This window comes from Pseudophryne corroboree, chromosome 3 (genome assembly GCF_028390025.1).
Source record: "Pseudophryne corroboree isolate aPseCor3 chromosome 3, aPseCor3.hap2, whole genome shotgun sequence".
NCBI lineage: Eukaryota > Metazoa > Chordata > Amphibia > Anura > Myobatrachidae > Pseudophryne > Pseudophryne corroboree.
Window position 1 is genome coordinate 797,183,835 of NC_086446.1, and position 12,819 is coordinate 797,196,653.

General features: G+C 51.9%; 1 protein-coding gene across 2 annotated transcripts in view; it reads left to right on the forward strand.

Annotated features, from left to right (window-relative positions):
- The first annotated feature begins 955 nt into the window (after positions 1 to 955).
- ZYX (zyxin) overlaps positions 956 to 12,819 on the forward strand; it is an 81,499-nt gene continuing 69,635 nt past the window's right edge. The window contains exon 1 of one of the 2 annotated variants that reach the window (XM_063962675.1): positions 956 to 1,103. The gene's annotated coding sequence lies outside the window, so the exon portion shown is untranslated. Of the gene's footprint in view, positions 1,104 to 1,585; positions 1,687 to 12,819 lie in introns of those variants that run through there. The other variant, XM_063962677.1, reaches the window with a different exon arrangement.

Genomic DNA, 12,819 nt, shown 5'->3' on the forward strand with positions numbered 1-12,819 from the left:
AATGACAGGAAGAGGGCGTCTGTGGGTGTGAACTGACCGTTTTCTGGGAGTGTTTGGAAAAACGCAGGCGTGTCCAGGCGTTTGCAGGGCGGGTGTCTGATGTCACTTCCGGGCCCGGACAGGCTGAAGTGACCGCAGCGGCTGAGTAAGTTTTGGGCAACTCAGAAACTGCACAAAGTTTTTTTGTAGCGCTCGGCCGCACATGCGAAAATACACTCCCCTATGGGCGGCGACTATCTGATCGCAGCGCTGCAGAAAACCCCTAGTGAGCGATCAGGTCTGAGTTAGGCTCTAAGTGCAGTGCCGACATAGCGCTGCTGGTCACAGGTCTGCTGTACAGTGCAGCCCAGTGTGTACTCTAGGTGTGGACACACTTATCACTGTAAACACACAATACTAGATACAATCTGCTACACAATGTGTAGTTCCTGTGCAACAGAGCCAGCAGCAGTCACTGGCAACCTTCCAAGAGACAGGGAGCTTACACTCTAAGGGGGACATTTACTAAGCAGTGATAAGAGCGGAGAAGTGAGCCAGCTGAGAAGTTGCCCCATCAACCAATCAGCAGCTCTGTATAATTTTATAGTATGCAAAGTATAGATTTTACTTCAGTGCTGATTGGTTGCCATGGGCACTTCTCCACTGGCTCACTTCTCCCCTCTTATCACTGCTTAGTAAATGTCCCCTTAAATATTAAAGAGACAGACAGGCTCTAGCAGACTGTCTCATCTCATGCAATCACACACACTGTCAGTAAATTAGACAGCAAAGCACTTTCTATGTGAGGAAAGGCTGAGAGATAATAATGCAGAGGAGAGACAGACAGACACTCTGAACAGGGCTGTCTAATACAGGCAGGTATGCAGAGACAGCCATGCACAGAGAGAGACAGTCATGCACAGAAAGAGAGACAGTCATGCACAGAGAGAGAGCAATGCAGATTTACAGATTAGAGTGCACACCTAGTAGTAGAGTGACCACAGTGCACATACCGATAGAGTGACACACTCCCTGCTAGCCTCGCCCTCTCCACTCCCCCTGGGCTGTCTCAGGCAGTCTCTCGGTCCCTGCTGCTGCTGGCAGTCAGTCTCTGCTATTCAGAGGTAAGAGACACTCACTGTCTGTCTCCTGTGTGTGTGAATGTCTATGGGAGGAGAAGCCACAGTGGTGGGTAGAGGGGCAGCTCCTTGGGTTAGTGGGGACCCCACGCGTGACCGCTGCCCTGTGATCTCATTACAGCCAGCTGCCTCTGCCACCGCTGGAGCTCTCCTGTGCTGCCCAGATGTCTCCAGCAGTCTCTTTTGTTTGCTAGATCTCTCACCACCTATGTCTCTAGCCAGTTACTGCAGCAGTCTCTGCTACTCTTTGTTACAATCCAATTTCCTTCATCTCTGACAATGGCTGTCTCTTTCCTTTCTGTGCACCTATCAATGGCTGTCTCTTTGCTCTCTGTGCACCTATCAATGGCTGTCTCTTTCCTTTCTGTGCACCTATCAATGGCTGTCTCTTTGCTCTCTGTGCACCTATCAATGGCTGTCTCTTTGCTCTCTGTGCACCTATCAATGGCTGTCTCTTTGCTCTCTGTGCACCTATCAATGGCTGTCTCTTTCTTCCCTGTGTACCTATTACTGGCTGTCTCTGCTGAAGGTGTCTGTTGAAGGGTCTCTCTTCCCCAGCTGATATACAGTGAGTGCGCCCCCATATTGTCTCACACCCTGTGGAGGGTATTAGTAGTTGCCCCTCTGATGCACACTACCCTGGGAGCTGTCTCTTCTCCCCTGTTGCATATTGCAGATGACTGTCTATTGTCCTGTTTGTGTGGGGAGCTGTCTCTTCTGCTGTTCTTCCACAATGTACAGTGTGTAGCTGTCCCTTTGGTGTGTATCTGCATATTGTGGGGGACTGTCTCTTTCCTCCATGTTGTGTGTAGATGTCTCTGTTACCCCCAGCTAATGATTCCCAGCTGGGGAGGGAGGGGGGCAGTCTTCCTCCTCCTCCCCCCCTGCAATCCTGAGACATTGCTCACTCACCTCTTATCCTTCCACATCCTGAGAGAACAAGGAGACCTCCCCCACACAGTTACCTCATTCCTGCCCTGCAGGCCAGGCCCTGCTGGTTACCTCATCCCTGACCTGCAGGCCACAAACTTCCTGCCCCATCATTCACAGCTGCCAGGGTGATTGCAGCACTCTGCCCAGCTCCAGCATGCCTGTGGGGCAACACTGCTCGTATACACATCCAGCTTCCCACAGGATTATACACCTCCTGTGCATTGTCCTGCACAACCAACTCCCCTGCCTGCAACTGTACCAACCACTGTATGTTATGCAGTGACTTCCTGCAGCTCCCTCTCATGTCACTGTACAGTCTGTCTCAGCGGCCTCTCCTCTCACTGTACAGTATATGGCACTGCGCCCTCTGCTCTCACTGTACAGTATATACCACTGCACCATCTGCTCTCACTGTACAGTATATACCACTGCACCCTCTCACTGTACAGTATATGCCACTGCACCCTCTCCTTTCACTGTACAGTATATGCCACTGCACCCTCTCCTTTCACTGTACAGTATATGCCACTGCACCCTCTCCTCTCACTGTACAGTATATACCACTGCACCCTCTCCTCTCACTGTACATTAAATGGCACTACACCCTCTCATCTATCTCAGTGTATAGTATATGTCCCTGCACCCTCTCCTCTCACTATGCAGTATAACGCACTGCACTCTCTCCTCACTGTACAGCACATGTCACTGCACCCTCTCTCCTCACTGTACAGTATATGCCACTGCACCCTCTCCTCTCACTGTACAGTATATGCCACTGCACCCTCTCCTCTCACTGTACAGTATATCGCACTGCACCCTGTCCTCTCACTGTACAGTATATCGCACGGCACCCTCTCCTCTCACTGTACAGTATATCGCACGGCACCCTCTCATCTCACTGTACAGTATGTCACTGCACCCTCTCCTCACTATACAGTATATCGCACTGCACTCTCTTCTCACTGTACAGTATATGTCACTGCACCCTCTCCTCTCACTGTACATTATATGGCACTACACCCTCCCATCTCACTGTACAGTATACGTCACTGCACTCTCTCTTCTCACTATACAGTATATATCACTGCACACTCTTCTCACTGTACAGTATATGTCACTGCACCCTCTCCTCTCACTGTACAGTATATGTCACTGCACCCTCTCTCCTCACTGTACAGTATATGTCACTGCACCCTCTCTCCTCACTGTACAGTATATGGCACTGCACCCTCTCTCCTCACTGTACAGTATATGGCACTGCACCCTCTCTCCTCACTGTACAGTATATGGCACTGCACCCTCTCTCCTCACTGTACAGTATATGGCACTGCACCCTCTCCTCTCACTGTACAGTATATGGCACTGCACCCTCTCTTCTCACTGTACAGCATATGGCACTGCACCCTCTCTTCTCACTGTACAGCATGTGGCACTGCACCCTCTCTTCTCACTGTACAGCATGTGGCACTGCACCCTCTCTTCTCACTGTACAGCGTATGGCACTGCTCCCTCTCTTCTCACTGTACAGTATATGGTACTGCACCCTTTCCTCTCACTGTACAGTATATGGTACTGCACCCTTTCCTCTCACTGCCCCTTCTGTCACTGCACCATCTCCTCTCACTGCACAGTATATGGCACTGCAACCTCTCTTCTCACTGTACAGTATATGGCACTGCACCCTCTCCTCTCACTGTACAGTATATGGCACTGCACCCTCTCCTCTCACTGTACAGTATATGGCACTGCACCCTCTCCTCTCACTGTACAGCATATGGCACTGCACCCTCTCTTCTCACTGTACAGCATATGGCACTGCACCCTCTCTTCTCACTGTACAGCATGTGGCACTGCACCCTCTCTTCTCACTGTACAGCATGTGGCACTGCACCCTCTCTTCTCACTGTACAGCATATGGCACTGCACCCTCTCTTCTCACTGTACAGCGTATGGCACTGCACCGTCTCCTCTCACTGTACAGTGTATGGCACTGCACCCTCTCCTCTCACTGTACAGTATATGGCACTGCACCCTCTCTTCTCACTGTACAGCATATGGCACTGCACCCTCTCTTCTCACTGTACAGCATGTGGCACTGCACCCTCTCTTCTCACTGTACAGCATGTGGCACTGCACCCTCTCTTCTCACTGTACAGCGTATGGCACTGCACCCTCTCTTCTCACTGTACAGCGTATGGCACTGCACCGTCTCCTCACTGTACAGCATATGCACTGCACCCTGTCATCTCACTGTACAGTATATGGTACTGCACCCTTTCCTCTCACTGCCCCTTCTGTCACTGCACCATCTCCTCTCACTGCACAGTATATGGCACTGCAACCTCTCTTCTCACTGTACAGTATATAGCACTGCACCCTCTTTTCTCACTGTACAGTATATGGCACTGCACCCTCTCTTCTCACTGTACAGCATATGGCACTGCACCCTCTCTTCTCACTGTACAGCGTATGGCACTGCACCCTCTCTTCTCACTGTACAACATATGCACTGCACCCTCTCATCTCACTGCACAGTATATGGTACTGCACCCTTTCCTCTCAATGCACCTTCTGTCACTGCACCATCTCCTCTCACTGCACAGTATATGGCACTGCAACCTCTCATCTCACTGTACAGTATATGGCACTTTACCCTCTCATCTCACTTACTGGTTGGTGTTAGGGTAAACGTTATGGTTGAAATTAGCGCTAAGGTTAGTGGTTGGGGATAGGGGTAGCATTATGTTATCACTGCCCCCTCTTTTCACTGTACATTATATCACTGTACCCCTAATATTGCTGTGCAGTATATCATTGCACCCCCTAACATCACTGTACAATCTGTCACTGCACTCTCTAACATCACTGTACAGTATGTCACTGCACCCTCTAACCTCACTGTACAGTGTTACTGTACTTTTCAATCCCACTGTACAGTATGCCACTGCTCCCACATTCTTCACCTTCTCTAATCTCACTGTACATTGGGTGTCATTCCGACCTGATCGCACGCTGCCGTTTTTCGCAGCGCAGCGTTCAAGTCGGTACTGCGCATGCACTGCAACGCGCAGGTTCGTTGTACGGGTACAAATCGGTTCGTTGCTGTGCGATGGATTTAACGAAGAATCCATTTGCACAGCCGATCGCAAGGAGATTGACAGGAAGAGGGCGTTTGTGGGTGTCAACTGACCGTTTTCTGGGAGAGGTTGGAAAAACGCAGGCGTGTCCAAGCCTTTGCAGGGCGGGTGTCTGACGTCGTTTCCGGGACCAGACAGGGCTGAGTAAGTTCACACCTACTCAGAAACTGCACAAAATGTTTTTGCAGAGCTCGGCTTCACAGGCGTTCGCACACTTGCAAAGCGAAAATACACTCCCTGGTGGGCGGCGATTATGCATTTGCACGACTGCTAAAAACAGCTATTGAGCGATCAACTCGGAATGACCCCCAATGTCACCACCTTCTAATGTTACTGAACAGTATGTCCCTGCACCCACACTATTTTGCACCCTCTAATCTCACTGTACATTATATCACTGCTTTCTCCAACCTCACTGTACACAGTACTGCTGCTTCCTTTAATCTCACTGCATTCAGTTTTTCACTGCAATCTCTAATCTCATTGTACAATCTGTCACTGCGCCCTCTCACCTCACTGTACTGTCTGTGACTGCTCCCTCTCACCTCACTGTACTGTCTGTGACTGCGCCCTCTCATCTCACTGTACTGTCTGTGACTGCGCCCTCTCATCTCACTGTACGGTCTGTGACTGCGCCCTCTCATCTCACTGTACTGTCTGTGACTGCGCCCTCTCACCTCACTGTACACTCTGTGACTGCGCCCTCTCATCTCACTGTACTGTCTGTGACTGCTCCCTCTCACCTCACTGTACTGTCTGTGACTGCGCCCTCTCATCTCACTGTACTGTCTGTGACTGCGCCCTCTCATCTCACTGTACGGTCTGTGACTGCGCCCTCTCATCTCACTGTACTGTCTGTGACTGCTCCCTCTCACCTCACTGTACTGTCTGTGACTGCGCCCTCTCATCTCACTGTACTGTCTGTGACTGCGCCCTCTCATCTCACTGTACGGTCTGTGACTGCGCCCTCTCATCTCACTGTACTGTCTGTGACTGCGCCCTCTCACCTCACTGTACACTCTGTGACTGCGCCCTCTCATCTCACTGTACTGTCTGTGACTGCTCCCTCTCACCTCACTGTACTGTCTGTGACTGCGCCCTCTCATCTCACTGTACTGTCTGTGACTGCGCCCTCTCATCTCACTGTACGGTCTGTGACTGCGCCCTCTCATCTCACTGTACTGTCTGTGACTGCGCCCTCTCATCTCACTGTACGGTCTGTGACTGCTCCCTCTCATCTCACTGTACGGTCTGTGACTGCGCCCTCTCATCTCACTGTACTGTCTGTGACTGCTCCCTCTCATCTCACTGTACAGTCTGTGACTGCTCCCTCTCATCTCACTGTACTGTCTGTGACTGCGCCCTCTCATCTCACTGTACTGTCTGTGACTGCTCCCTCTCATCTCACTGTACTGTCTGTGACTGCGCCCTCTCATCTCACTGTACAGTCTGTGACTGCGCCCTCTCATCTCACTGTACTGTCTGTGACTGCGCCCTCTCATCTCACTGTACTGTCTGTGACTGCTCCCTCTCATCTCACTGTACAGTCTGTGACTGCTCCCTCTCATCTCACTGTACTGTCTGTGACTGCGCCCTCTCATCTCACTGTACTGTCTGTGACTGCGCCCTCTCACCTCACTGTACAGTCTGTGACTGCGCCCTCTCATCTCACTGTACAGTCTGTGACTGCTCCCTCTCATCTCACTGTACAGTCTGTGACTGCTCCCTCTCATCTCACTGTACTGTCTGTGACTGCTCCCTCTCATCTCACTGTACTGTCTGTGACTGCTCCCTCTCATCTCACTGTACTGTCTGTGACTGCTCCCTCTCATCTCACTGTACTGTCTGTGACTGCTCCCTCTCATCTCACTGTACTGTCTGTGACTGCTCCCTCTCACCTCACTGTACTGTCTGTGACTGCTCCCTCTCATCTCACTGTACTGTCTGTGACTGCTCCCTCTCATCTCACTGTACAGTCTGTGACTGCGCCCTCTCACCTCACTGTACAGTCTGTGACTGCTCCCTCTCATCTCACTGTACTGTCTGTGACTGCTCCCTCTCATCTCACTGTACTGTCTGTGACTGCTCCCTCTCATCTCACTGTACTGTCTGTGACTGCTCCCTCTCATCTCACTGTACAGTCTGTGACTGCGCCCTCTCATCTCACTGTACTGTCTGTGACTGCTCCCTCTCATCTCACTGTACTGTCTGTGACTGCTCCCTCTCATCTCACTGTACTGTCTGTGACTGCTCCCTCTCATCTCACTGTACTGTCTGTGACTGCACCATCTCATCTCACTGTACAGTCTGTGACTGCTCCCTCTCATCTCACTGTACTGTCTGTGACTGCTCCCTCTCATCTCACTGTACTGTCTGTGACTGCTCCCTCTCATCTCACTGTACTGTCTGTGACTGCACCATCTCATCTCACTGTACAGTCTGTGACTGCTCCCTCTCATCTCACTGTACTGTCTGTGACTGCTCCCTCTCATCTCACTGTACAGTCTGTGACTGCTCCCTCTCATCTCACTGTACTGTCTGTGACTGCGCCCTCTCATCTCACTGTACTGTCTGTGACTGCTCCCTCTCATCTCACTGTACTGTCTGTGACTGCGCCCTCTCATCTCACTGTACACTCTGTGACTGCGCCCTCTCACCTCACTGTACAGTCTGTGACTGCGCCCTCTCATCTCACTGTACAGTCTGTGACTGCTCCCTCTCATCTCACTGTACAGTCTGTGACTGCTCCCTCTCATCTCACTGTACTGTCTGTGACTGCTCCCTCTCATCTCACTGTACTGTCTGTGACTGCTCCCTCTCATCTCACTGTACTGTCTGTGACTGCTCCCTCTCATCTCACTGTACTGTCTGTGACTGCTCCCTCTCACCTCACTGTACTGTCTGTGACTGCTCCCTCTCACCTCACTGTACTGTCTGTGACTGCTCCCTCTCACCTCACTGTACTGTCTGTGACTGCTCCCTCTCATCTCACTGTACTGTCTGTGACTGCGCCCTCTCATCTCACTGTACACTCTGTGACTGCGCCCTCTCACCTCACTGTACAGTCTGTGACTGCGCCCTCTCATCTCACTGTACAGTCTGTGACTGCTCCCTCTCATCTCACTGTACAGTCTGTGACTGCTCCCTCTCATCTCACTGTACTGTCTGTGACTGCTCCCTCTCATCTCACTGTACTGTCTGTGACTGCTCCCTCTCATCTCACTGTACTGTCTGTGACTGCTCCCTCTCATCTCACTGTACTGTCTGTGACTGCTCCCTCTCATCTCACTGTACTGTCTGTGACTGCTCCCTCTCACCTCACTGTACTGTCTGTGACTGCTCCCTCTCATCTCACTGTACTGTCTGTGACTGCTCCCTCTCATCTCACTGTACAGTCTGTGACTGCGCCCTCTCATCTCACTGTACTGTCTGTGACTGCTCCCTCTCATCTCACTGTACTGTCTGTGACTGCTCCCTCTCATCTCACTGTACTGTCTGTGACTGCACCATCTCATCTCACTGTACAGTCTGTGACTGCTCCCTCTCATCTCACTGTACTGTCTGTGACTGCTCCCTCTCATCTCACTGTACAGTCTGTGACTGCTCCCTCTCATCTCACTGTACTGTCTGTGACTGCGCCCTCTCATCTCACTGTACTGTCTGTGACTGCTCCCTCTCATCTCACTGTACTGTCTGTGACTGCGCCCTCTCATCTCACTGTACACTCTGTGACTGCGCCCTCTCACCTCACTGTACAGTCTGTGACTGCGCCCTCTCATCTCACTGTACAGTCTATGACTGCTCCCTCTCATCTCACTGTACAGTCTGTGACTGCTCCCTCTCATCTCACTGTACTGTCTGTGACTGCGCCCTCTCACCTCACTGTACAGTCTGTGACTGCTCCCTCTCATCTCACTGTACTGTCTGTGACTGCTCCCTCTCATCTCACTGTACTGTCTGTGACTGCTCCCTCTCATCTCACTGTACTGTCTGTGACTGCTCCCTCTCATCTCACTGTACAGTCTGTGACTGCGCCCTCTCATCTCACTGTACTGTCTGTGACTGCTCCCTCTCATCTCACTGTACAGTCTGTGACTGCGCCCTCTCATCTCACTGTACTGTCTGTGACTGCTCCCTCTCATCTCACTGTACTGTCTGTGACTGCTCCCTCTCATCTCACTGTACAGTCTGTGACTGCGCCCTCTCATCTCACTGTACTGTCTGTGACTGCGCCCTCTCATCTCACTGTACACTCTGTGACTGCTCCCTCTCATCTCACTGTACTGTCTGTGACTGCTCCCTCTCACCTCACTGTACTGTCTGTGACTGCTCCCTCTCATCTCACTGTACTGTCTGTGACTGCTCCCTCTCATCTCACTGTACTGTCTGTGACTGCACCATCTCATCTCACTGTACAGTCTGTGACTGCTCCCTCTCACCTCACTGTACTGTCTGTGACTGCGCCCTCTCACCTCACTGTACAGTCTGTGACTGCTCCCTCTCATCTCACTGTACTGTCTGTGACTGCTCCCTCTCATCTCACTGTACACTCTGTGACTGCTCCCTCTCATCTCACTGTACACTCTGTGACTGCGCCCTCTCATCTCACTGTACTGTCTGTGACTGCTCCCTCTCACCTCACTGTACTGTCTGTGACTGCTCCCTCTCACCTCACTGTACTGTCTGTGACTGCGCCCTCTCATCTCACTGTACACTCTGTGACTGCGCCCTCTCATCTCACTGTACTGTCTGTGACTGCTCCCTCTCACCTCACTGTACTGTCTGTGACTGCTCCCTCTCACCTCACTGTACTGTCTGTGACTGCGCCCTCTCATCTCACTGTACTGTCTGTGACTGCTCCCTCTTACCTCACTGTACTGTCTGTGACTGCGCCCTCTCATCTCACTGTACTGTCTGTGACTGCTCCCTCTCACCTCACTGTACAGTCTGTGACTGCTCCCTCTCACCTCACTGTACTGTCTGTGACTGCGCCCTCTCACCTCACTGTACTGTCTGTGACTGCTCCCTCTCATCTCACTGTACAGTCTGTGACTGCTCCCTCTCATCTCACTGTACTGTCTGTGACTGCTCCCTCTCATCTCACTGTACAGTCTGTGACTGCTCCCTCTCATCTCACTGTACTGTCTGTGACTGGGCCTCTCATCTCACTGTACTGTCTGTGACTGCTCCCTCTCATCTCACTGTACAGTCTGTGACTGCTCCCTCTCATCTCACTGTACAGTCTATGACTGCGCCCTCTCACCTCACTGTACTGTCTGTGACTGCGCCCTCTCATCTCACTGTACTGTCTGTGACTGCTCCCTCTCATCTCACTGTACAGTCTGTGACTGCGCCCTCTCATCTCACTGTACTGTCTGTGACTGCTCCCTCTCATCTCACTGTACTGTCTGTGACTGCTCCCTCTCATCTCACTGTACAGTCTGTGACTGCTCCCTCTCACCTCACTGTACTGTCTGTGACTGCGCCCTCTCATCTCACTGTACTGTCTGTGACTGCTCCCTCTCACCTCACTGTACTGTCTGTGACTGCTCCCTCTCTTCTCACTGTACAGTCTGTGACTGCTCCCTCTCATCTCACTGTACTGTCTGTGACTGCGCCCTCTCATCTCACTGTACTGTCTGTGACTGCTCCCTCTCATCTCACTGTACAGTCTGTGACTGCTCCCTCTCATCTCACTGTACTGTCTGTGACTGCTCCCTCTCATCTCACTGTACAGTCTGTGACTGCTCCCTCTCATCTCACTGTACTGTCTGTGACTGGGCCTCTCATCTCACTGTACTGTCTGTGACTGCTCCCTCTCATCTCACTGTACAGTCTGTGACTGCTCCCTCTCATCTCACTGTACAGTCTATGACTGCGCCCTCTCACCTCACTGTACTGTCTGTGACTGCGCCCTCTCATCTCACTGTACTGTCTGTGACTGCTCCCTCTCATCTCACTGTACAGTCTGTGACTGCGCCCTCTCATCTCACTGTACTGTCTGTGACTGCTCCCTCTCATCTCACTGTACTGTCTGTGACTGCTCCCTCTCATCTCACTGTACAGTCTGTGACTGCTCCCTCTCACCTCACTGTACTGTCTGTGACTGCGCCCTCTCATCTCACTGTACTGTCTGTGACTGCTCCCTCTCACCTCACTGTACTGTCTGTGACTGCTCCCTCTCTTCTCACTGTACAGTCTGTGACTGCTCCCTCTCATCTCACTGTACTGTCTGTGACTGCGCCCTCTCATCTCACTGTACTGTCTGTGACTGCGCCCTCTCATCTCACTGTACTGTCTGTGACTGCGCCCTCTCATCTCACTGTACTGTCTGTGACTGCTCCCTCTCATCTCACTGTACAGTCTGTGACTGCTCCCTCTCATCTCACTGTACTGTCTGTGACTGCTCCCTCTCTTCTCACTGTACAGTCTGTGACTGCTCCCTCTCATCTCACTGTACTGTCTGTGACTGCTCCCTCTCATCTCACTGTACTGTCTGTGACTGCACCATCTCATCTCACTGTACAGTCTGTGACTGCTCCCTCTCACCTCACTGTACTGTCTGTGACTGCTCCCTCTCATCTCACTGTACTGTCTGTGACTGGGCCTCTCATCTCACTGTACTGTCTGTGACTGCTCCCTCTCATCTCACTGTACAGTCTGTGACTGCTCCCTCTCATCTCACTGTACAGTCTATGACTGCGCCCTCTCACCTCACTGTACTGTCTGTGACTGCGCCCTCTCATCTCACTGTACTGTCTGTGACTGCTCCCTCTCATCTCACTGTACAGTCTGTGACTGCGCCCTCTCATCTCACTGTACAGTCTGTGACTGCTCCCTCTCATCTCACTGTACAGTCTGTGACTGCGCCCTCTCATCTCACTGTACAGTCTGTGACTGCGCCCTCTCATCTCACTGTACAGTCTGTGACTGCGCCCTCTCATCTCACTGTACAGTCTGTGACTGCGCCCTCTCATCTCACTGTACAGTCTGTGACTGCGCCCTCTCACCTCACTGTACTGTCTGTGACTGCTCCCTCTCATCTCACTGTACTGTCTGTGACTGCGCCCTCTCACCTCACTGTACACTCTGTGACTGTGCCCTCTCACCTCACTGTACTGTCTGTGACTGCGCCCTCTCATCTCACTGTACTGTCTGTGACTGCTCCCTCTCATCTCACTGTACAGTCTGTGACTGCTCCCTCTCATCTCACTGTACAGTCTGTGACTGCTCCCTCTCATCTCACTGTACTGTCTGTGACTGCTCCCTCTCACCTCACTGTACTGTCTGTGACTGCTCCCTCTCATCTCACTTTACTGTCTGTGACTGCTCCCTCTCACCTCACTGTACAGTCTGTGACTGCTCCCTCTCACCTCACTGTACAGTCTGTGACTGCGCCCTCTCACCTCACTGTACTGTCTGTGACTGCTCCCTCTCATCTCACTGTACTGTCTGTGACTGCTCCCTCTCATCTCACTGTACACTCTGTGACTGCTCCCTCTCATCTCACTGTACAGTCTGTGACTGCTCCCTCTCATCTCACTGTACTGTCTGTGACTGCTCCCTCTCATCTCACTGTACAGTCTGTGACTGCGCCCTCTCACCTCACTGTACAGTCTGTGACTGCTCCC